At 39.7% G+C, this 24,312-nt stretch overlaps 2 pseudogenes; both read right to left on the minus strand.

The window, feature by feature from the left end:
• Positions 1–999: 999 nt before the first annotated feature.
• Positions 1,000–16,220, minus strand: LOC101425416 (uridine-cytidine kinase 2 pseudogene; annotated as a pseudogene).
• Positions 16,221–21,117: 4,897 nt separating this feature from the next.
• Positions 21,118–23,123, minus strand: LOC101424518 (chondroitin sulfate synthase 1-like; annotated as a pseudogene).
• Positions 23,124–24,312: the final 1,189 nt, after the last annotated feature.

Below are 24,312 nucleotides of genomic sequence, written 5' to 3' on the forward strand. Positions count from 1 at the left end.
GGCTGCCAGCAGCCAGTTACCAGAAATCCTCCACCAAACACCAACTCCTATGTATTCAGTAATACAGGAAAGTCCCAAAGTGTCTGGCCAATTACTTCCCTGGTAGGCAGAAGGAACCAGTGCTTCCTTAAACACTACAACAGGCACAGTAGATCTCCCTCCTTCTCTATTTTAACAGGAAATGATCTCATAAAATCCCTGCCTAAGAAGGTAAGAGAGGTAGCTCTGGCTGCTGGGAGAGACTGGGAAGTGGTAAAGGAAGAAGTCATTGAGCTGTCCGAGCAGCCAGACGTGGGGAGTAGGGCAAAAAGAAAAGGCAGAAGACTTGTTCTCCTCAGTGGGCCTCTTCCCTGAGTTTGAGTTGAGATCTAAATTTGAACTAAAAAAACAAAAATAGACAGTATCTCTTATCATATCACTAAGGTTCAGCTCCAAGGAGGTGGCATCTGCCAGGGAAGCCACTTAAGGGTTTCAAACCCCATTCCCAAGAGAGTTCCAGGAGTTAGGTTGAAGTGACATGAGCTGGCCTTCCCCCATTCCTCATCTCCCAGACAGATGCCTGAGCTGGCCTCACCTGGAATATAGCAGGCCATTTCCCCTTGGTGAAACTCCTGCTCTAGTCCTGAAACACACAAGTACAGGCAGCCCTGCAAAATACTCATGGCAAACAGCTTTACATTCTTTGTACATTTACACAAAAATAGATCATTCTCTCTATATATATATGTATGTATGTTTTGTATTTATAACTGGTTACACGTTGGATTCATAATTAGGCATCATCAGTAGTAGTTGGCACAGTTTGTCATTTAAGCTCAGGGTCAAGTTCTGTATCATTTCACCCAATCCAAAGTAAAAAAAAAAAAATCAAAGGCGTTTCATCTCCATGGTGTTTTCTTAACTACACTAACATCAGAGGAAATGATATGTACAGATCAACAGTGCCTCCTGACCGTTCCTCCTGTCTGTTTCAGGGGTTGGGGCTGGAAGAAGGCAAGGTCAATGCGGTCGGCTGCTGGACTCTGAAGCCTGCCTCTTGCGTGATGGGGTGCAGCCATTGGTCTGCCATTTGGAAGGCCCTCTGTTCAGGATGTCCTGGATGTGCTGCATGATGAGGTTGATGGCCACGAGATTATCTGCACCTCTAGGAATGATCACATCGGCTTATTTCTTTGTTGGCAAGCAGAATTCCTCAAAGACGAGCTTGACAAAGGTAATGTATTGAGATAAAATCTGCTCAGGGTCCCTCCCTCTTTCGCTGATGTCCCTTAATATTCTGCGGGAGAGCCAGGTGTCCGCATCCGTATCCACAAAAAGCTTCATCTGGAACAGGTCTCTTACCTCCTGGGAGTAGAAGGCCAGGATCCCTTCAAAGAGCACGACGTCCGCGGGGTTAGACAGTAACTGTCTCCTCCTTCCGGGAATGGGAGACAAAATTGTAAACAGGAATCTGGACACTTTTCCCTTCGGTGATTTCTTTGAGCGTTTTGAAGATGAGTTCATTATCAAAGGCATCTGGGTGATCAAAGTTGAACTGGCCCTTCAGGACTTTGGCCTTCTGCTCCGATGTGAGGACACGGTAGAAGCTGTCCTGGCTCAGGATGACCACCTGCTTCTGGAGGTAGTCCACCTCATTCTGTCCCAGCAGTCGCACAATCTTAGCACAAAGGGAAGCCTTGCCGCTCGCCGTGCCCCCGCTGATGCCGATGAGGAAGGGCTCGCTGCCGTTGGGCTGCTGGTGGTTCTGCCTGACCACACACTTTAGAGCAATGAAGGCAGACGTAAGCGTTTGTAGAAAAGAAAATATATATATATTTGACCAACCTAAAGATGGAACACCAAAATTACTAGCCACATTCTTTATATTGGTTTTATCCAAGACTAAATGTTGAGGAGGAGAACTGAAAACAACATTGTCCTGAAAATGTCATTTATTAATTGTTAAGCATTGTTAGCTTAAGGATCAAATACCAACACCCGACCTGTTCCTATAATGGTAATGTAAAGTTTGTACCTGTCACCTGGATGCTATTTTTATTATTTTAAGATTACCTATATAGGGGCAACTAAGTCACAGCATGCCACATCAACACACTGTTGTATAAAACAAGCCAAATTTCAGGATCCATCACCCACCAGCAACAAATTGATAGGTGCTGAGAGAACGTGAGGGGCAGCTTATATCAGGATGAATATGTTGCTTTTGACCTTTGCACTTGGCCTGACCTGCTGCTCTGCCCAGGGCTTTTTTTTGCTTTTTTTTAAAAGATTTATTTTTTATTTATTTCTCATCCCTTCCCACCACACCTTACCTCCCCTCCCCCCACACTGATGTCTGCTGTCTGTACATTCGCTCTGGGTTCTTCTGTGTCCACTTGCAATCTTGTCCGCAGCACCAGGAATCTGTGTCTCTTTTTGTTGCATCATCTTGCTGTGTCAGCTCTCCGTGTGTACAGCACCACTTCTGGGCAGGCTGCACTTTTTTCATGAGGGGTGGCTCTCCTTGCTTGGGCATGGAGCTCCCCTACATGGGGGACACCCCTGCATGGCACGGCACTCCTTCCACACATCAGCACTGCGCATAGGTCAGCTCACCACACAGATCAGGAGGCCCTGGGTTTGAACACTGGACCTCCCATGTGGTAGGCGGATGCTCTATCACTCGAGCAAAATCCACTTCCCATCTGCCCGGGTTTTGACTGAAGAAAAACCAGAACAAGAATTAGGTTCTTAGGTACCAAGAGAGAGACCGACTCCCTAAATATGTGTGCGTTTGTGTGTAATATTAGGTATTGAATTCAGAGTTTTACATTGCCTTGCCTCTATGGCAAAAATTATGGCACCAGAATTGTGACAAAGCTCATCACAATATGTGGTGGCCAAAGATGCACAACATCAGACCTGCAAGCATGGAATCTTACTTAATTTCAGGATTATTGCTGTTTTTTGGTTTTTGGTTTTTTCAGTTTTTCTCTTGAGTTCTACGATCACATCAGAGGCGCTTATTATCAACAACGGGGTTTTTTATTGTTTCTTTTTCATACATCAGCTCACACAGAGCAAAGGAATACTTATAGAAATGGTTTTAGTAGAATGGAAACTGAATACTCTTTACTTGGTGACTTTATTAGTCAACCAAAGGGGATGCTGATACAAAATACCAGAAATGGTTGATTTTATAAAGGGTATTTATTTGGGGTAGGGGCTTACAGATACCAGGCCACAAAGCATAAGTTACTTCCCTCACCCAAGTCTATTTGGAAAAAGATGGCTGCCGACCTCTGCGAGGGTTCAGGCTTCCTGGGTCCCTACGTTCCTGGGGCTTGCTTTTCTCTGGGGTCAAGGTTCCTTCCTTCCTGGTGCTGGCTTCTCTTTCCTCTGGGTGCTGACTTCCTGGGTCTTCAGCATCAAATTCTAACATCAGAAATCCCAACCCTGTTCTTCACCATGGCTTTATCTGTGAGTCCTCATGCACCAAGGGGTGGGAATGCAACGCCGTAATCATAACTCAATCATGCTCAGGTACAGATCAGATTACAAGCATAATCTAATATTTCTTTTTGGAGTTCATCAATTCTATCAAACAGCTACAGTGGCCAACAATGAAAAAAAGATAAGTGAAAATGGACCACTTAGAATATACCTCCGTCATATTGAAAGATTAGGCAATTTGGAATTGAACTTCACCTTTTATGTCGGGTGAGTAATTTTGTGCAGAGAGTAATAGGTTAAGCAGTTGGAAAAAAATTAAGAGGAAAGAAAACAGTGCAGCTATGGAGGCCTGGAAATGTCCACTTTGAGGATAACATTTGATTAAGATTTCACTTTTCAAAGAATCAGTGCTGTCCAAAAGACCATTATATGCATAATGAGGAATATCCTGCTCTGTTTTTTATCAGGGTTGCATATTTTCATCTGGCCGGCTATGCTATATGTGATTGGAAAGGGGCATAGGATAGTTTGAGAATAACTGCGTAAACCTTCATGAATGTATAGGAAGCCCTGATTGGTTATTGAGCACAGGAGTGACACATAAGATACAAGATTACTCCAAAATTCCTATGGATTGCTGGGAGAGTGAGTATAGACAGGCACAAATTTAGAAGAAAGCTCCCAGCTTCATCTCAGTATGCAGTCCACTGGATTAGATGATTTAAAATGATTGGGATGACAATTTTTCTGTTAAACATATATGTTTGCCAAAGTAAAAACTAAGAAGAAAAATGAAAACAGAATAAAGCATTCCAAAGAAATAAAAGTTCCTAGAAACCATTGCCAGCAACCTTGCACTACTAAAAAGAATAAAGGGAATTGAACAGGTAGAAATGAAATAATATCAGCCAAAACCAGGAAACTACAGAAAGGAATAAAGAGAACCAAAGAGGACCAATATATGGGCAGTAAGGACAGGAAAACAAATTGGAGGTATACAGTTTGGTGGAAAAAAAGAATTTAAATAGTCATTTTTTCACAAATAAGAATTTCTGTGAGGTGGAGAAGGTGGAGCTCAGTGGTTGGCACCTACTTCACATGTACCAGTTTTCAGGTTCAATCCCCGATACTTGTTTAAAAAAAAATGATTCTTCATGAGAAGAATTGAAAAACTCTATAAATGATCTATTGTAGTATTCGTAGTATCCCCAAACTAGAAACAGCCTGAATGCCTATCACCTGTAAAATCCATGAACACATTGCAATGGCTTCATTGGCTGTAATAGTACAGAACAGTGAAAAAGAACCAATTAATGCTGTGAGACATAGCAGAATCTCACAGGCATAATACTGAGTGGAAAAAGCCAGGTGCAAATGAGTTTGTACCACATTGTACTCTTCCATTTGTGCAAATGTCAAATGTAGGCAAGGAAAGCAGATTTAGCTCAGCTGATAGAGCATCTGTCTCCCATATAAGAGGTCCAGGGTTCAATCTCAGGGCCTCCTAACCCTTGGGGTGAGCTGGTCCACATGCAGTGCTGAGGCCATGCTTGGTGTCCCCCGCATAGGGGACCCACGCACAAGGAGTGCACCCTGCAAGGAGAGCTGCAGTAAAAAGCACAGCCGACCCAGGACTGGCACCGCACACATGGAGAGCTGAGGCAGGAAGATGATGCAACAAAAAGAGACACAGATTCCTGGTGCTGCTGACAAGAATGCAAGCAGACACAGAAGAACCCGCAGCTAATGGACACAGAGCGCAGACAATGGGGGGAGGGAGAAGGGAAGAGAAATAAAAAATAAATCTTTTTTAAAAAGCAGGCAAATTCATCTGTGCTAACAGAGGTCAGAATAGCAGCTTCTTTTGGTGAGCTATTAGGTGAGAGGATTCAAAAGAGAGTCTCCTGAATTTCTCGAGATTTTCTATTCTTGGTCTGGTTATGGTGGTTGCATGATATATGTAAACCTGAATCCTGCTATTGATGTAGGAATATGCTTTAATGAACATTTGTTACATCTCAACCAAAAGAAAGAATAAAAGCAGCAGGGGCTAGACCACTGCATGTAGTAACTGCATAGCCTTGGCCATTCCCATCTCTGCTGTGAATGGTATTTTCTTCATGTCCATGATTTCCATGGATCAAAGAACTCTTTAAAGGCTTAACAAAATAAAGAGATTACATGTCTATTATGTCTAGAGATACGACTGTCTGCACGACTCCATTGGGAGTGGACAATTGGAAGCTCCACACCTGGTCTCTCCTGGACCCTCCCTGACGTACCTCTTCCCTTTGCTGATTTTCATCTGTATCTTTTTACTGTAATAAGCGTAACAAACTGTAACCATGAGAATGATGACTTTGCTGTATTCTGGGAGTCCTTCTAATATTTAATTGAACTTGAAGGTGGTCTTGGGTACCCCTGTCCCAAATTTGAACGTGGAGAGAGAATCCAACCCATTTTCACTGGACATGGCTAAACCATTGAGACCAATAGCAGGGCTGGATCCATAGCACAGGCTCTCCTGAGGACAGACATGTAACCTAGCAGACACCTATTTATTGTGTACAAAACTGGGAAGGAGAGACATAAAATGCAACCAAGAAAAAATTGGGACTTCTACTTCCACCAAGATAGAATAGTAGGGACTAAATTTACCCTCTTGTCTAAAACAACCACAAATACTAAATAAAGTACAAGAAACAAGTTTTAAAGAGATTGGACATGAGGTAATGAAAGACAGTGATGCCTGAGAGATACAAAGTGATCCCCAGGTTTGCCCTCAGTTACTTCCTGGAGAGAGTTTCCAGGCCACACGAAAGGGAGGGTGACCCAGGCAGACTCTGGCAGTCCTCTTGAGTTGCAGAGACAGAACTGTGTCCAAGTCGAACAATGGGGCAGAATTCTTTGGTAGAATATTGGAGAGGAGAGGACTGTGAGGAGAGAATGCCAGCACTCTGTGAAGGGTGCCCACAAATATTCAGCCAAGTACTGATTAGCACATCATTGTGAGGCTGGAAGCAGAAGCACCTGAAAGGATTCGAGAGGAAACAATGCAAGAATTTACATGGGCTTGGGAAAAGTGCCTTCTCCCACCAAGCCACACTGGAAAAGCTCATAATGTGTAGGGCATTGGTTCAAATTCTTAGAATTGGAGGGAAATGAGTCTTAAATTAAATGTCGTTCTGGTTCCTCCTAACAAAAGCTTAAAATAAAAAACTGGAAGGGTCAAATTATTTACATATAAATGAACTGCTTCTCAGAACAAAGGTCAAAAATAGATATGGGAATACAACATCTGTCACAGTGACTCATATTAGAATAACAGAATAAAAATCACATCGCATCTCAATAGATGAAGAAAAGGACTGGGAAAAGTTCAACAACATTTCTGATAAAAACTCTCAGACGCTGGGAATAGAAGGAAATTTTCTAAATTTAATAAAATTATCTATGGAAAACCTTTAGCTAAAAGAGTAATTAATGGTGAATACTGAATGCTTTACCCCCAAGATCAGGAATAAAATAAGGATACCTGCACCCACCAATTCTACTCAAAAAGGAGCTGGAGGTTATAGTCAGTGAAACAGAAAGAAAAGTAAATAAATTATTATACACATTGGAAAAGAAGAAAAAACACTCTATTTGGAGACACCATGATTGTCTATGTAAAAAATCCTATGGAAACCTACTCTCCCTACTCTCCAGTTCCTTGGACTTACCCAGGTCTGCTAACAGGGAGATGAGGATGGTCAACCCTACACCAGGGAACCGAGAGAGTCTACAACTGCAAGCAAGAGAATCCCATCCATCAGCCGTGTGGGATCTAAACCACTCTCGATTTAGAGAGGGGGTAGACATCACCATCCCAGGGTCCTCAGGATGGAGGAATAAAATATGGATTAGAATGGTCTTACTGGTATTCTACTATGGAATTATTGTGACTCTAGCAATGGAAGGAATTATATCATTGATGTGAAGACAGTGGGCACAGGACTTGCTGAACGCAGGGAGAGGGAAAAAGAAGTGTGATAAGGGTGTCTTTTGGGGACTTGGCGTTGTCCTGAATGATATTGCAGGGACAGATGCAGGATATTATGTATCTTGCCATCACCCACTGAATGGAGTGGGAGGGAGTATAAAACTAAAACTGTGTAGCAATGCTCCAAAACATACTCATCAAATGCAACAAATGTACCACACTAATGAAAGAAGTCCTGTGGGAGGAGTGGGGTATTTGGGGAGTGGTGTATATGGAAACGTTATATTTTTTATTGTAACATTTTGCATAATCTATGTATCTTTTTTAAAAAAAGACAAAATAAAAAAAAATCCTATGGAATCTATTTTAAAAAGTAACTGGTGACAAGGAGAACAAAGGCTTCATTACTGCGGGACCCATGGAAGAGACACTCATGGCCCTGACACTACTCAGGCTGCATCCACACAGGGAAAGTAAGCCTTAAAAAACAAGAAATGATAACCACATGCTATAATTGCAGGAAAGACATAATCTAACATTGTATCATTAGAAAGGTTTTCAACAATATTCAGCCAAAAGAAAACTAAAATTCAGGAATTATGAGAAAGAAAAAACATGAATTCCACTGAAATCATTGCCTGCTTAATGCTTGAGCTGTCTAGGAGTAACAAACCAGAGGAAGACAATTGACGGCCAAGACAATTGATAATACATTGATACTATAACCGCTGATTAGCTATAAATTTCACCCTGGAAGAATGGGCTATGCTGGTGCAACCCAGAGAAAAATATTCAGAAATGTCATGCAGAGAATATCAATAATCCACTGTCAATCACTTTCTCACACTGGAGAGAATCCATTTTAATGGATGATTTATTTGGGAGAATGTTTCAATCACAGCTCTACATTGACTCAGTAGTGCCAGCTCACATGGGAGAAAAACTCAATATCAACAATTTTCAAAATTCCACAGCGACCAGTCATCATGTAATGAACATAAGTAAAATCACACTACAAGTCAATAATGTGACTATCATCAATGTGAGAATGCCTTCAGAAAAACTTGTGTCCTTAGACAACAATGAGGGAATTCACACTGGAGAGAAACCATATGGCTGCCATCTATGTGGGAAAGACTTCAGCCAGTCTTCCAACCTGATAAACATGGGAAAATGCGCACTGTAGAAAAATCATATGAATGTCAGCTATATGGGAAACCTTTCCATTTTCCTTCAACACTTAGACAACAGGAGAAAACTCACATTGGAGGAAGCAATGTGAATACCAGATATGTGGGAAACATTTCACTAATTGTTCTAACCTTGGATGAAAATAGAGGAAACCGTATGTTTATCATGTACAGAGGAAAGCATTTTGTTAATATTTTGCCCTTAGATGACATGAGGAAATTCACTCTAAAAATGTTATGACAACGGAAGTGTCTTCAGCCATAACTCTAACTTTCAAACAAGTGAAAGTATCCACACAGGAGTATACTACTATGTCAATGTAATCAATATATAAATGCTTTTATTTACAATTTCTCCTCGAACAATATGATTGTATTATACTTGGAGGAATGCTATGTCTGTAGGCTGCAAAAGGTTGTATCAGAGCTCTAGCCCTGGTGATATGAGAAAAACTCAGAGTAGGAATAACACCTAAAACAGGTAATTGGAAGGAAAAGACTTTCCATGAGAAGGAGAATCTGGGGTAAAAACAGATAAATATTTTTCTGGTGAAGTTATTCAATGAAATAACAGGAAAAATAATTTACTTACAGAGTGACATTTTGAAAGACACAAGGTTTCAAAATATATAAAACATTCTGTGTGTAATGAATAAAGGAAATCCTTTGATAAAAAAAGTAACTAAAATTAAGTGAGTTCCAACATTAACATATAAAATTAATTCAATAGGGAAGTAGATGTGCCTCAAGTAGTTGGGCACCTGCCTACCACAAGGGAGGTCCTGAGTTTGGTTCCCAGTACCTCCTAAAGATGACGAGGAAGACAACGAGCTGCACAATGGGCTGGTGCAACAAGATGATGAAGTGAAGAGATGAAAGTGAGGAAACACAATGAAAGATACATCAAGCAGGGAACAGAGGTGGCTTAATTGATTGGGTGCCTCCCTTCCACATGGGAGATACTGGGATCAGTTCCTGGTGCCTCCTAAAAAAAGAAGATGAACAGAGAGTGGACAGCGAGTGTTGCTGCCTCCCTTCACCCCTCCTCCTAGCCTTTGTTATCTCCCTTTTCCAGCCGTTGCTATCCTTCCCGCCAGTCCCGCCCACTTAGCCAACTCATAATCTGCCCCCTTCCTTAGTCACCGCTTACCTCATAGCTGCCTGCACGGCTCCGCCTATCCACTACCGCCCCGTAGTTAATCCGCCCCAGCTCCTACCCCTCCCTTAACCCGACCCTATATAATCAAGTGTATTTCCGCAATAAAGTGGACTAGCTCACTCTCACAGGCTGTCTCCATGGTTTTTACCGCGCGTCCCCCACACCTGGAGAACCTAGGCCTACGCACTGGCCTAGGGGCTCACCGCCGAGCCGTGGAAGCCCGCCCGGTCCTCGTGGGTTGCTAACTCAAAGTAGCAAGCTCAAAATAGCAAGCCCACAAGCAAGCACAAACAATGAGGTGGGGGAGAAACTAATAAAATAAAATTAAATTAATCTAAAAATTCAATTCTGTATTATATACTAGTAAAGAGCAATTAAAAGCAGGCATTAAAAATCTATACCATTTACAATAACTTCAAATATATAAAATAGAAATAAATCCAACATAAGATGTGTGAAAACTATACAGAGAAAACTGTAAAACATTGTTGTGAGAAATTAAAGATCTAAATAGGGAGAGAAACCACATTCATGAACCAGAATACTTGTTATTGTTAAGATGTCAATTTTTTCCAAATGGATCTGTATATTCAAAGCAATCCTAATCAAAACCCCAGTGGACTTTGCTGGGAGATGTTGATAATCAGATTCTTAGATTTAAATGCAATATCAAGACCCCAGAATAGCCAAAATAACTTTGAAAAAAGAACACAGGTGGAAGACTTAACATTACCAGCCTTCAAATATTATTACATAGGTTTCTGATTCTGGGAGGATGGTGTAGACATACTTCTCCTTATTCTTCCAACTATTGTGGCTAAAAACTCTAGACATTATATATAAAACCAGCGTAAGAAGAAACTCAAAGGAGGAGAACAGGTAGACTAGCTATGGACTCTCACATATGCCAGACCATATACTGGAGAATTTGGCAAACCAGAAACCCCAAATAGCACAAACAAAACAAAAATTCTCCCCAAAAGTTTACTTTCTAACCAAAACACAAGAAAAATGGCATTCTTACAAGATAGAAAATGCTAGACAATAATAAATTTAACATAATATCCTCACCCCCACCTACAAACGTTGAGGGGAATGCTTAAATTTCCACCATTCCTTGGCTGTGATGAAGTGTAAAATTAGAGGCGACCAAGGGATTTTTCATCCCCCTTGGATGATAACAAGCCCCTTTTCCCACCACATTGTCTGTGCAGCCTGCTGGGGAACCACTGGAGACTGAGTTCAGAGTCAGAACTTTCAACACCACTCGCTGTTAGAGCCCCTCCTCCCCAGGTGGTGTCGCTGGAGAGCACAAGGAGAGAAGTAACCAGGCGCCGCTCCCCGTCCCAGCCTGGATGGACCAGCTGAGGGCTTCCTCAACCCCTGGTCCACAGAATCATGGGACAGAATAATAAATTATTTTAAGCCAAAAAATGTTGGATTAAAAAAAAACAAGTGGTAACAGGAACTACTTGCTATAGATACATCATAACAATATGATAATGACAGGTTTTTCACTTGGCTGATTTTTTCTATACTGCTGATAATAAGCATTTATTATTTTTGCAAAGAGAAAATCGCTTCAATGAATGGACATTTTCCCTCTTTACATCTATTCTGGATCTCCCTCTTAGCTTTATTTACCATATTTCTTTCTTGTGAAATGTGAAGTAATTTCTTATGGTTGGAAAATAACCTACAGAATAGAAAAAATAAAGCTGTTTCAGAAATAGCCTACATTTCTCACACTCTGTTGTTTGAATCTCTTTCACCACATCTGACTGAACAGTAATTCATCATCAAGTATGGGGAATGACTACTACCAGAAGCAGCTTCTTCTATTTTTAGATGTACTAGATGCTAAAAAGTTTGATTTACATTAATTTATTTTCCATATCTCTGAATCTTTGAAGATAATTATCCCCCTTTATGTAGTAGCATCCCTAATGCTTTAACTTCAATGATATCCAAAGAGAGTAATAATATTTCTTCTAAATTTTATATAAGCCTGATGTGTATCATTCATTGACACATTTCTTAGAGAATGGAGGGAGGAGGAAGGCAAGGCAGGATGAGTTTATGGTGGACAGGGCGTGAGAAGAAAATTCTCCTTATTCATGCATATTCTAGTTTGCTAGAGCTGCTCAGGGAGACATCATAAAATGGGCTGGCTTTTAATAATGGGAATTTATTAATTAACAAGCCTACAGTTTCAAGGGTGAGAAAAATGTCCAAATTAAGGCATCATCTTTGATGCTTTCTTCCTGAAGACTGGCTGCTGGTGATCCTGGATTCTTCTGTCACATGGCAAGGCACATCGTGTTGTCTGCTGGTCTCCCCTTCTCTTCCAGATTTCATTACTTTCAGCTTCTTCCATGGCTTTTTCTTCTCCCTCTAAATTACATTCTCTCATGAAGGACTCCAGGGAGAGGATTAAGACCCACCCTGGGCCACATCCGAATTAAAGTAACCTAATCAAAAGTCCTACTTACAATAGATTTACATTAACCAGAATAGATTACCTTTAACAACATACTTTTCTGGGGTCCACACAGCTTCAAACCATTACATGTGGAAAAGAGTTTCAGTAAACATGGTTTGAATCATACCTTCTCACAATTAAAGTCAGGAACTCTTAAAACAAGTTCCCTATTCAGGACTGTTTTGGTATCACAAGTATTAATATTTTGTGTTTTTTTCATACACAATACCTTTAACATTTTAGCTGTTGCTAGAATTATTGAATACTCTAAGTACATTTAATGTGGTAGAGTACAGGAAGGAAGAAAATGCAAACATGGCAGAAAAAATTTCCCCCTAGTATATAGACTGGTTTGAGAAATTGATGGTTCAAATTTTCTTGAACACCTCAATGAAACATGGAGATACAAAGTGGATAAATGGGCTTCCTAGAACCAGGAAGAGGAAAATGAACAGAATCCAACAAAATCTGAGAGAGGCTTTCCTAGCTAAGTATCTCCCCAAAATAAGCAGAATTTGGCAGTTGCATTCTACCACTTGACCCTGCCTATTTATAGTCTTGTCAGCTATCTATTCCCTAATAATTAATAGTGGTAAAAGTACATGGACATAATATCATTTTAACCATTTTTGAATGTACATCTCTGACATTTAAGTACATTGACAATGTTCTGTACTTTCACCACTACTTCAAGAACATGCTCATCGTCCAAAACAGAAACTCAAATCCATTAAACAATAACTCCTATTCTCCCTTACCCCAGCCCTGATAAATGCTAATCTACTTTCTGTATCTATTCATTTGCTTATTCTAAGTATTTAATATAAGAGAAATCAAAGAATATTTATCCTTCTCTGTATGGCTTATTTTAATTAGCATGATGTCTTCAAGATTCATCCATGCTATACCATGTATCAGCACAGATAGTTTTTGAACACCCATCTTCTCTATGTAGTGATCTTTACCAGTGTTTTTATTTCTTCATGTGGCTTTGAGTTACTGTCTATTGTTCTTTTATTTCAGCATGAATTACTCTCTTTAGAATTTCTTGTAGGGCAGGTCTTCTGGTAATCTTTAAACTTGTGTTTATCTGTACATTTCTCAATTTCTTCTTTATTTGAGAAATGATTTTACCAGATATAGAATTATCAGTTGACAGATTTTATTTTTTAAGAACTTTAAATATGTTGTCCCACTGTCTTCTAGCCTCCAGGATTTCTGATGAGAAATCTGCTATCAGTCTTACTGGGGATCACTTATATTAATATTTAAGAAGTCCTTCTTTTGCTTTTGAATTCCTCTCTTTGTCTTTAGACTTTGACAAATTCACTATAATGTATCTTGGTGTGTACATCTTAGAGTCTGTCCTGATTAGAGTTTGTTGCACATTCTGCATGTGTATATTCATATATTTCATCAAATTTTGGATGTTTTTTGCTACTGTTTCTTCAAATTCTCTTTCCTGCCCTTTCTCTCTCTCTCTTTTGTTCTTATGTGTATGTCGGTATGCTTGATGGCATCTTACATGTTCCTCTGCCACTGTTCAATTTTCTTCATTTTTCCTTTCTGCACCTCACACTGGATAATTTCAATTATCTTGTCTTCAAGGTTGCCGATCCTTTCTTCTTCCTGTTCAAATCTACTGTTAAATCTCTCTAGTGAGTTTTCATTTCAAGTACTGCACTTTGCAGTTCCATAATTTCTGTTTGGCTCTTTTATATCATTTCCATCTCTTAATTATGTTCAGTCAATATTTTCCCAAATTCCTTTAGTTGTTTGTATATAGTTTCCTTTATTGCATTGAACATATTTAAGACAGTTGATATAAAGTCTTTTTTTTTTTTTTTTCTTCAGGAATACAGAGTATTGAAGCCAGAACCTTTTCATGGGAAGCAGATGCTCAATCACTGAGCTACATTTGCTCCCATTGAAGTCTTTTACTAATAGTTCCAATGTATAAATTTCCTCAAGGATGTTTTCAGGTAAATTCTTTTTATCCCAGTGAATGGGTTATACTTTCCTGCTTCCTTATGTTCTTTGTAATTTTTTTGTTGAGAACTGGACGTTCTGAGTATTATACTGTTGTAACTCAGAAAATCTAGTTCTCCCATTCCTCTGGGATTATCTGTTGTTGCTGCTGCTTTTGTTGGGGACTGGAGCAACAATTCTTAACTTTTCCAAACTACTTTTGCCCCAAACAGGAAACTGAAAGTGACAAGTGGAGAAAAAATTAGAGAGTGCCTCTTTAAGATTCCTCTGTTGCTTTTGCCTGACAGGAGTTGGGAAAATTTGCACCTTCAGAGCCAGCCCACCAGTGATCTGAAGTAGCTGACTCAAAGAAGTCATCAGAGATCAGACCATACACCCCAGAATTTTAGGGAAGTGGGTCCTTATAGACTACCCATCCTGGCACCCACAAGATGCTCAGGAGCCTGGGCTGCAGTCCCCAGGCCTGTACCTGGGAGATGAGGAATGATAGCTGCTGAGTGGAGGGTGAAATTCACTGCAACTTACCATATCTCTTCCTCCATAGTGTTCCACTAGACTCCAGAATTCAAAGTAGTTGATTCAGACAGTTCCTGTCAGTTCAACTCTCCCCAGCTGGCTTTTGATTCATGTTAACATGGTATATCTTTTTTCATTCTTTTATTTTTCACCTACTTATATTTGAAATGGGTTTCTAGGATATCATATATAGTTGGGTCATTTTTCTTTTACCCATTCTCACTATCTCTTTTAATTAAAGGGTATGTTTAAACTATTTGCATTTAATGTAATTATTTATACATGAGTATGTAAACCACACATTTTATTTCTTTTCTGTTTATTTCCTCTGGGTTTTATTCCTGTTTCTCCTTTATTTGCTACTTTTGCGATATTTAACCATATTTCTTGTATTCCACTATATTTATATTTCTTTGGATTTTTGTTGTTTTGATCTGTATTTCTCTAATGGTTAATGATGTTGAGCATCTTTTCACTTATTTGTTGGTCATTGGAATATCTTCTTTGGAGAAATATGCATTCAAATCCTTGGCCCTATTTTTACTTGGGTGGATTGCCATTTTGTTTTTGAGATGTAGGAGTTCTTTATTCTAGATATTAAGCCCTTATCAAGTACATGGTTTCCAAATATTTTCCCTCATTCTATAGGTTCGATTTTCACTTTCTTCATAATGTCCTCAGATGCAAAAACTTTTAAATTTGGATGAAGTCCATTTTATCAACTTTTTAAAAATTTTGTTGCTTTTGTTTATGGCATAAAAAGTGAAAATCCATTGTTGACTACAAGTTCCTGAAGTTATTTCCCTGTTTTCTTGGAAGGCCTTTATATTATTAGCTCTTATATTTATGCCATTGATCCATTTTCATTTAATTTTTTATATGATGAGAGGTTGGGTTTCGTCTCCATTCTTTTGCAGGCAGATATCCCAGAAGAGTAATTCCAGTACAATTTATTGAGGCGACTATTCTTTTCCCCATTGAATGGTCTAGGCACTTTCTAATTTTATGACATTTTCCCCCTTGTATAAATCTTTATAGTGACGCTTCTATTGGAGAAGAAGGTGTGGCAAGTCAGAAACATCCATTGAATCTTCCTTTATGAAAAGTAATTCTCTTCTTTGAAAGGAAAGAAGTAAGCCTGGAAAGAATTTTATTATTTTTCAACAGCACAAAAGGGCAGAGCATTGGGTAGCATGATGAAATGATTCCAGTAATTCTCTCCAATCTCAGGTATTTCTCAGGTCCATAGGTCATATAAATGCTAAGGCAACAATTTGAGCAATAAAAGAAAACAAAGCAAACCACCAGGTAAAGGATGTTCTGTGTAGCTTTGATTTCAGGAGATAACTGAGAAGAGAGGCTGGTGCTGTGAATATGCCAGGCTCTCCTGTGGTGTCTTTGGAGGAGATTCACCATGTAGATACTGGTCGAGACCATGAGGACCACAAACAGGATATCTCGAATCACCATAGCGCTTGCAAATGCCGCTGAATGGAGGGGGTCAGACTCCACAGTTTTACAGTATACATCATGAAACCCAGCTGGAACAGCAGTTACGTTGTTATTGACTCCTACACTTATGATAACCCGGATATATATCAGCATGTTGATGATCCAGAAGAAAAGGAAAAAGGGAAAAATGAGCCTGGGAATTTCAGATTTAAGCTGTACCCATTTAGAATTACTGGGACTGATAATGATGGCTTGACATGCACTCAGGAGAGAGGTATTACAGATAGAAAGACCCCGGGTAACTCTGTAAATGTACAATACTGTTTTACAACCAATATTGTTCATAAATTGTCTTACTCCAAATGATGCCATTATACCTGGAATGATTCTGAACATGATGGTCATGACATTTACCAAAGTCAAGTGTATTAGAATCGCATCAATGGGCTTCTTTAGGTGAGGCTGAACTAAGAAGGTGTACATATATAACACGAAGAGCAGTAAATTCCCCATGAACCCAATACAAAACTGAGCTATAAGGAAAATCCCCCAAATCATGTCACTTGAAAAAATGCTCTTCATGGTGTTTTATATGATTTAATTAGCCCAATCAGACCTCACATAAAACATAAATAGATTAAGATGTAAACTTTAAAAATAATTCAGACTGTGGAAGAAATTAATTCAAAGTGTTCAAATGTTACAATCTGTATTTCAGGCCAAGATGAGGCAGTTCCAGAGGATGGATTCAGTGAATTCTCACAAATCCTAGAAAGCAGATTAGGTTTTATGAAGAAGTTGGAATGTAAATGCTAACACCCTTCATTTGGCCTAAATGAAAAACAAGTTTTCACAGTTTTAGGTTGCATTTTACCTCTAAATCTTTAGGTTTAAAATTCTGACTTTTCTAAGGAACAGAGATTATTAGCATGCGTACTTGAACATCTTTATAAGATTTTGAGTACATTAAACAATTCTTCTAAGGAAATAGTCATCACTTTTAATGTTTAACTAATACTGAAGTTTTCAGTTGGCAGCCATTTTGTGCCCTTTTCTCCTGGGAGAATCGACAGTGTTTGGAGACATTTTGGGTTCTCACAGCTGGGTGGGGGTGCTGCCGGCATCTGGTAAGTAGAAGACAGGGATACTGCTAAATATACTGCAATGCACGGGACTACTCCCATCACAAGGAATTTTCTGGCTCAAAATAGTAACCATACGAAGGTTGAGAAACAGATAGACCAAGTCATACATGTATCTTGCCGACGACACCATATCTAAAACCCACATTCTGCTGTAGCATTTTGTTTGTATGTTTGTTATGTCAACAGAATTAGTAGCTGCACACTGTAGTTAGGGTAGGAATGAGTATGACATTCATTAAGGCTGACATTCAAATTCATAAGGTTATTACCTCATCTATATTTACTGCGTTTTTTAGTTGTTTACTACATTATTCTCTCTCAAACTCATTCTTCTACTCACCCAGGTGTTGTTTTTTAGTTCATAATCCTTCTTTACTTCACAGGCCTCTAGTGAGTTCCATGTGTCTTGTTTTTATGCTGAAAGTGTCCACGAAAGTATTCTAAACTTACCTGTGTTCTTTTCCTTCAAATTCTCTACTCTGACATTTGTCCTTACCACACTAGTGATATTCTCATTATCTAGCAGAGAGGGAGGAGAGACCAAAGTATTTATTGAACACATATGACATGGGAGATACTTGTCCTCCATTATCTTATTTGTTTTTCCATCAACTTTATAATTTAGGTTTTATTACTGATTTCTTTGAAATTGGGATACTCAATATGGCTGACAATTGTTGACCATACACTCATTCTTGAAAATACATCTTATGTTTAGTTTGAGGCATGACAGTTTTCAGCTTCACCACTGAAGATTTTTTTAACATTATCTTTCTGTCCAATTCACTAAGATTGACCTTTACTCATTCCTTAATGTTAATCAGACTTCTTTCTTCATTTCTCCCCTCAGTCCACACACCTTCTCTTTGTCAGTAACTTTATCACCCATCTCAATTCCCCAAATTCCCATAGGTCTTTATGTTGTTCAGACTTCTTTGTGCCAGGAGAGAACCCCTGAATAACTTCCTAGACTCTCATCTGAAATTAACTCAGGCTCCTCTCTGTACAGTACCTGATTGGATAAATGGTTATCGGCACCCACTCTACAAGACTCCAGAGGAAAAGGTAAGCACCCTGCAATGGAAGATAATATCATCCGAAACCTTTTAGTTAAAATACCCAATGTTTGACATTCAATAAAACATCAGGAGTAGAAATACACGCAAATAATTTAAAACGATGATTAAGGCAGCAATAAAGGCATGCCAACAGTTGTCCAGATATAGGATATGCATGTAGGGAATTTTAAATAACTAGAACAACACTTCATTTGTTATCAATCAGGAAAATAAAACTACAAAACCCTTTTTGGAATAAGACATTCAGTAGAGGAATTTAAGTTTACATCAATGTGGGAGGGGCTAAGAAAGTCAAGGTCTAGGAAAGGTGAGTTGAGTCAAAGGAATAGAGCAAGCCACTAACCACAATACTCTGGAGAAGTAGAATAGGAGTGTAGGGAGGATCTGGTAGGGAAATCCAAGTAGCCATGGATGTCTGGTCACTGAGATTGGTTTGTGACAAGGTAGCTTGTGGAGATACTGTGAAAGCTGCCAAATCTTAGGATACTACATTGTGCTTGGTAGTTGGCTTGGGGCCATTTGGAAGCAGACAATCTGGAATCTGGGGCCTGCTGTGAACTTCTGTGTCTGTCCTTGACTCTGAATGCCCTAATATGACAAGATTAGTGGCCTCTGCTTCATTCTTACCTTCCCAAGTTCATGAGGGTCCTCTTTTTGCCAACCCAACCCAGAATTTTACACGGAAGGGTATTCTGTGAAGTGCAGTTCTGAATCTTAGACAACAGATAAGCCCAAGCTGACAACTTGAAATCAAGCAGAGTCCACCCCTTTGTCAATTTGACATCTATATATACCCCTTTAACTTCCAAGTAAAGATAATAACAAAGTCATGCTTCCATGTAACATGGTGCAATTATTCCTCAAAGAGCTGAAAACATTGAAAACCTCTCCCCAAAGAGGATATAAAAGGACATCCTTACATGACTGTATTTGTATGATATTTGTTCCTCCTATAACATTTGGTATCATGTAAATTAATTTCCAGTGATCTAGGACTCAAAACTATTAATAGACCTTATGTTAGTTATTGGGGGAAATCGGGAGTGGGGAAAAGAGATGACAAAAAGATGGAGAATTAGTATTTCCCTTATGCAGAACAGAGAAGGTATACTGTTATTCCTCCCAAGAGAAATCAGACTGCTTCTGGTAGTGTTTACTAAGAGGTATAGGGGAAACAAGGAATTCACAAAATCAATAACTGCATACCAGTTTCCAGAGGCTGTGTTTATTTTAGTAAAGAAACCACAGCTGGAGCAGTACCTGCAGTTAGAAACATCTTTTTTTTTTTTTTTGGTTGATTTTTTTTTAATTTTACAACTTTTTAATAAACTTTTTTTTTAATTTTATTCATTTTGTAGAAATATTACATTAAAAAAATATGAGGTCCCATTCAACCCCACCACTCCTCCCCCCCCCCAGCAACCCTCACTCCCTTCATCATGACACATCCATTGCATTTGGTAAGTACATCTCTGGGCATCTCTGCACCTCATGGTCAATGGTCCACATCATAGCCCATACTCTCCCACATTCCATCCAGTGGGCCCTGGGAGGATTTACAATGTCTGGTGATCACCCCTGAAGCACCATACAGGGCAATTCCAAGTCCCAAAAACGCCTCCACATCTCATCTCTTCCTGCCATTCCCCATTCCCATCAGCCACCATGGCCACTTTTCCCACTCCAATGCCACCTTTTCTCTGTGGACCTTGGATTGTAGAAACATCTTTTGACAACCCCAATGATTTCATCAGTATTTTCTCTTTTCTCTTTAAGCTGTATGCATTAGATTACAGTAATTTTTCTTTCCATTCTAAATAGTAATATTTTACACTTTAAAGAGAAGGGTCAGGAAGAAAGGAATTAACAAATCCTTTTGGAAATTTATTGCTGGGTCCATTTAGACCAAACCAGTGACAGTTACTCTGTACAACAAAAGAGCTGCACTCATTTTCTTCACTCCCCTCACTTTAATATATATTTATTACAGAGCCACAGGAAGCACAGTTTGGGGGAAACAATCAATTTTGGAAAGCTCTCCTAAGATGACACTACAATCATGATCACATCTCCTTACTTTACAACTGAACAAAAAATAGATTTGTTTTTTGTTTTGCTTTGTTTTGTTTTGAATAAAAACTGTTGTAGGGGAGTATATGTAACTCAAGCTGTTGGGCACTCGCTTCCCCCACAGGATGTCCCGGTGCCTCCTAGGGGCAAAGAAACAAACAAGAAGCACACAGACGAGGAAGCTAAGCTGGGGGAGCTGAGGTAGTTCAGGAGTTGAACATCAGCTTCACACATACCAGGTCTGGGGTTTAATCCCTGGGCCCCAGTACCTTAAAACAAAACAAACAACAACAAAAACAAAAACTGCTGTAGAAAAGATAAAAGATAGAATCTATGCAATGTTAACAGGCACAATGGAAAATTTGCAAGCATGGCAGTGTTCTGTTATAACACTTTGTAGGAGCATCCAACATTTTCCATCATAGGACTGGTTAGCATTTCTGGTGCATAACGTTCAGCAAAGATGTGTTCAAAGGCAAACACTGATCACATTTTTGCTCCAAAACCTCAATCTTAAAAGAGTCTTTTGTAAGAAAATCACATGTAAAGTATATCCTTGTATGGACTTCAAGAACCTTTTAAAAATAGATGATATAAATATTTTTTCCAGCAGGCTGCACATTAGGCTGTCCTCACTGAGTCATTACTAATGCTGCTTCTACTTCACTTGATTGTTTTTCTCTAGTCACATTTCAGCCAATTGCTGTGTGGACCCCACACACATTTTGTACTCCTTGGGGTCAAGATTGGGGTCTCAGAAGACAAGATCATGGATGTGGACTTCTCCGACTTCTTGACTTCTGGATGTCTTAAAACTGCCTGAACCACTTTGTTGAAAAGGTCCACATCCTCAAGCCCCCAGCCTGGGGAGGAAACATCGAAGCGGCCTCCTGGGACAAGATCTCCCTCATAAATGCAAGTGATGCCAACCCAGAGTTTCTCCAGAAGCCAGTTTTCTGAATAAATGCAAAATGGTTGTCTCTGGGATCTTTCCATCTATAAACAATCTTTGGATTGTCCTAGCTAACGATGACTAGAAAATACATTTGCTGGCCTAGAATCATATTTGCACAGCATCCCTGAAGGAATTCTATAGTAAATGCGAGGTCAGTGTCATAGAAGAAGAGTAAGGATTCATTACTAAACTGAGAGGATCCTACTTCAAGGGCCAGGGCTCTGGAAAATTCTCCAGACACAGGCAAAATCTGCATATCAGCTGTAGGATAATGTTTGGGATAATCTCTCATTAGTTCAAACATTTTGGACTTGTCAGGGCTGGAATCAGAATTGAAAAGCAGAACAAGCTTGACATTCTGATTTGGGATAAGATATGCCTTGCAAAGTTTCCCATGAATCTCACAAACATATCAAAACATCCAGACACAGGAATCAATATGTTTATCTTTTCATCTTTGGGTTTTTGTATTCTTTTTTTGGACTGAGGAGCTGAAATGAAACCAGCTTCTTCAGGGAATTCAAGAGAAGGGATAGGGATCCAGATTATTGGTTAATTTTGTTGGCCTGTACTTTGTGCTCCACAATGGATCTTGCTGAAGACGTGCTATAGACATGCCTGCCTCTGTAACTTTTCTCAGGGACAAAAGGCTTGATATCCTTAAGCGGCTGCCTGAGAAAGGGGCCATGAAAGCTTTGCACCTGCACCACTATATCTAAACTGAATTTTTTAGCTGCTGAAATCGACTACAAGTTTGATGTACGTGAGACAAAACAGGACTGAGAAACTGCTCATATTCTCCTCACAGGACCCTTGGCCTCACTCGGTTTTTTGTTTGTTTTGGTTTTGTCTTTTTGGTTTTGGCTTTTATTTGTTTTTCTTCTCAATACCCCTTTTCTTTTTCTTTTTTCCTATAAAAACCCTAGCTCCCATTTTCACTTTGAACTGGTTTTGGGATTATTCCCCTAGTTCTTTGCTTGTGCACTCGCAATAAATCAACTTTTCACTAAGAAATGCATTTGTCCTTCATGGCCGGGTCGGGAAGGCCTGTCTACTAGAAATCACAGTGCTTATGGTAACACTTATGCATGGACCCATCATCTTCTTGCCTCTGTGCTCTTTAAGGAGGAGCAGCAGGTCCAGGATTGTTCAGACCCATGCATGGAATTAACGCAAGGATGGACATGGTGAATCTCCTTAAAACCAAGCAGGTGACCTCTGTCCTTGGCCTTGGCATTGATCATTTCTATAACCTGTATGACAACATCATCCAAAGTTTCTCTCTGGGCAGAGTCCATCCTTCTTTGAGGGGACTGACGATCAGCAGCCAAATACAAATATTTTACAGTAAGAAATTCCCATTCCAAAATCTCTTCCTGGGGCTGAAACCTCCCAAAAGAAGGAGGCGTTCCAGCTACAGAGCTTCTTTCTAAATCTCGGGATTACCCTATTTGTTCATGAGGACAATTTCTCAGTGGAGCTCTATGTGCCAGGATGGAGTTCAGCTATCGCCCCTAAGCATAGAGCAGTGAAGTCAGTACTGTTAGGGTGGGTTTATGTTGGGGTGTAATGTGATGGCTTGGTGAATTTGACTGTTATGGATCGTGAATGTAATTTTTACAGGAACCAGCACCAGCCCGAGCAGCCCACGGAGCCTGGCGCCCCTGCCCATCCAACCCAAGCCACCCACAGGCCCCACTCCCACCTAAAAAGGCTTTTGTTGTCTTCCCATTTAATTCACTGCCCTGGACCCCGTGATCACTTAGCTATGCCAAAGATCTCTGTACATCAAGCCATTCTCAGTCTTTGGACCTATTGCCCATTGGAGTAAAACACCTCTTCCTTGTCTCTGACAGTTGAATGTCACCACTTTGACTTCTGCCACTACAGGATCCCATCTTCCTCACGGAAATCGGGGAGCTCATTTTAATGATGATGTTACTAAATGTCATGCCTAGCCTGCAGAAAACAGTCTCTACAGAAATTTTGAAGGTAGGATACACTTTCATCCCAGGATTTCCTCAATCCTTGCTGAAGGGGACATCATCTTGGATCTCCTGGGGTACATGGGGAGGTAGGTTACTGAGTTGTAATGAAAACCCACTCCATTTTTCCTATCTTCCTTGGCCTTTGTATAACTTCCCCCACATGTACCAAATAATTTCTGACAACATAAATTTATTTAATTCAGACCATTTTTTTTAAGGAGGTACCAGGAATTGAATCCTGGACCTCGGACATGGGGACTAGTTGCTCAACCACTGAGTTATGCCCGTTCCCATAATTCAGACTAATTCTGAATCAAAGATTCAAACATGCTAACAAGAATACGGTAGATGGACCCAGCTGCTTGAGCTAAGATGACAATTTCAGAATGTCTAGTTAACGGCATCCCTACCAATGAATTTGATGCCATCCCATGACATTCCTGCCATTAGATCCCACATTCCTCAGATTTCTGTTTATATAGAAGGGTAAATTCTTGCGATTCTTTTGCCGTACATGGTACCTGATCTCAGTTAACCTTTTATCCGACATACCAAGGCCTGCTAGGATTTGAGTGTGGGTAAAGGTTTGAAATTAATGAGAATTGTGAAAATGGGTCTAAAAATGTTTACCTTTCCTGGACAAGGAGAGGTTATTAAGTTTTTTTCAAGCAAAAAGAGGATATGATACTAAGAAAAGGTGAGGAAGGACCATTTGTATGTTGAAATTTGTCACAAAACTTGGGAGTTCAAGATCTTTCCAGATATCCCTACCACAATTTCAGTGTCCCAATCTTTTCTAGTCAAAGCGCTACCTTTAAAATTAGTAAAACAGTGAGACAGGAATGTATTTCATGTTATTATTGCTCAGCCACT

The sequence above is a fragment of the Dasypus novemcinctus genome, chromosome 18 (assembly GCF_030445035.2).
Source record: "Dasypus novemcinctus isolate mDasNov1 chromosome 18, mDasNov1.1.hap2, whole genome shotgun sequence".
Classification (NCBI taxonomy): Eukaryota; Metazoa; Chordata; class Mammalia; order Cingulata; family Dasypodidae; genus Dasypus; species Dasypus novemcinctus.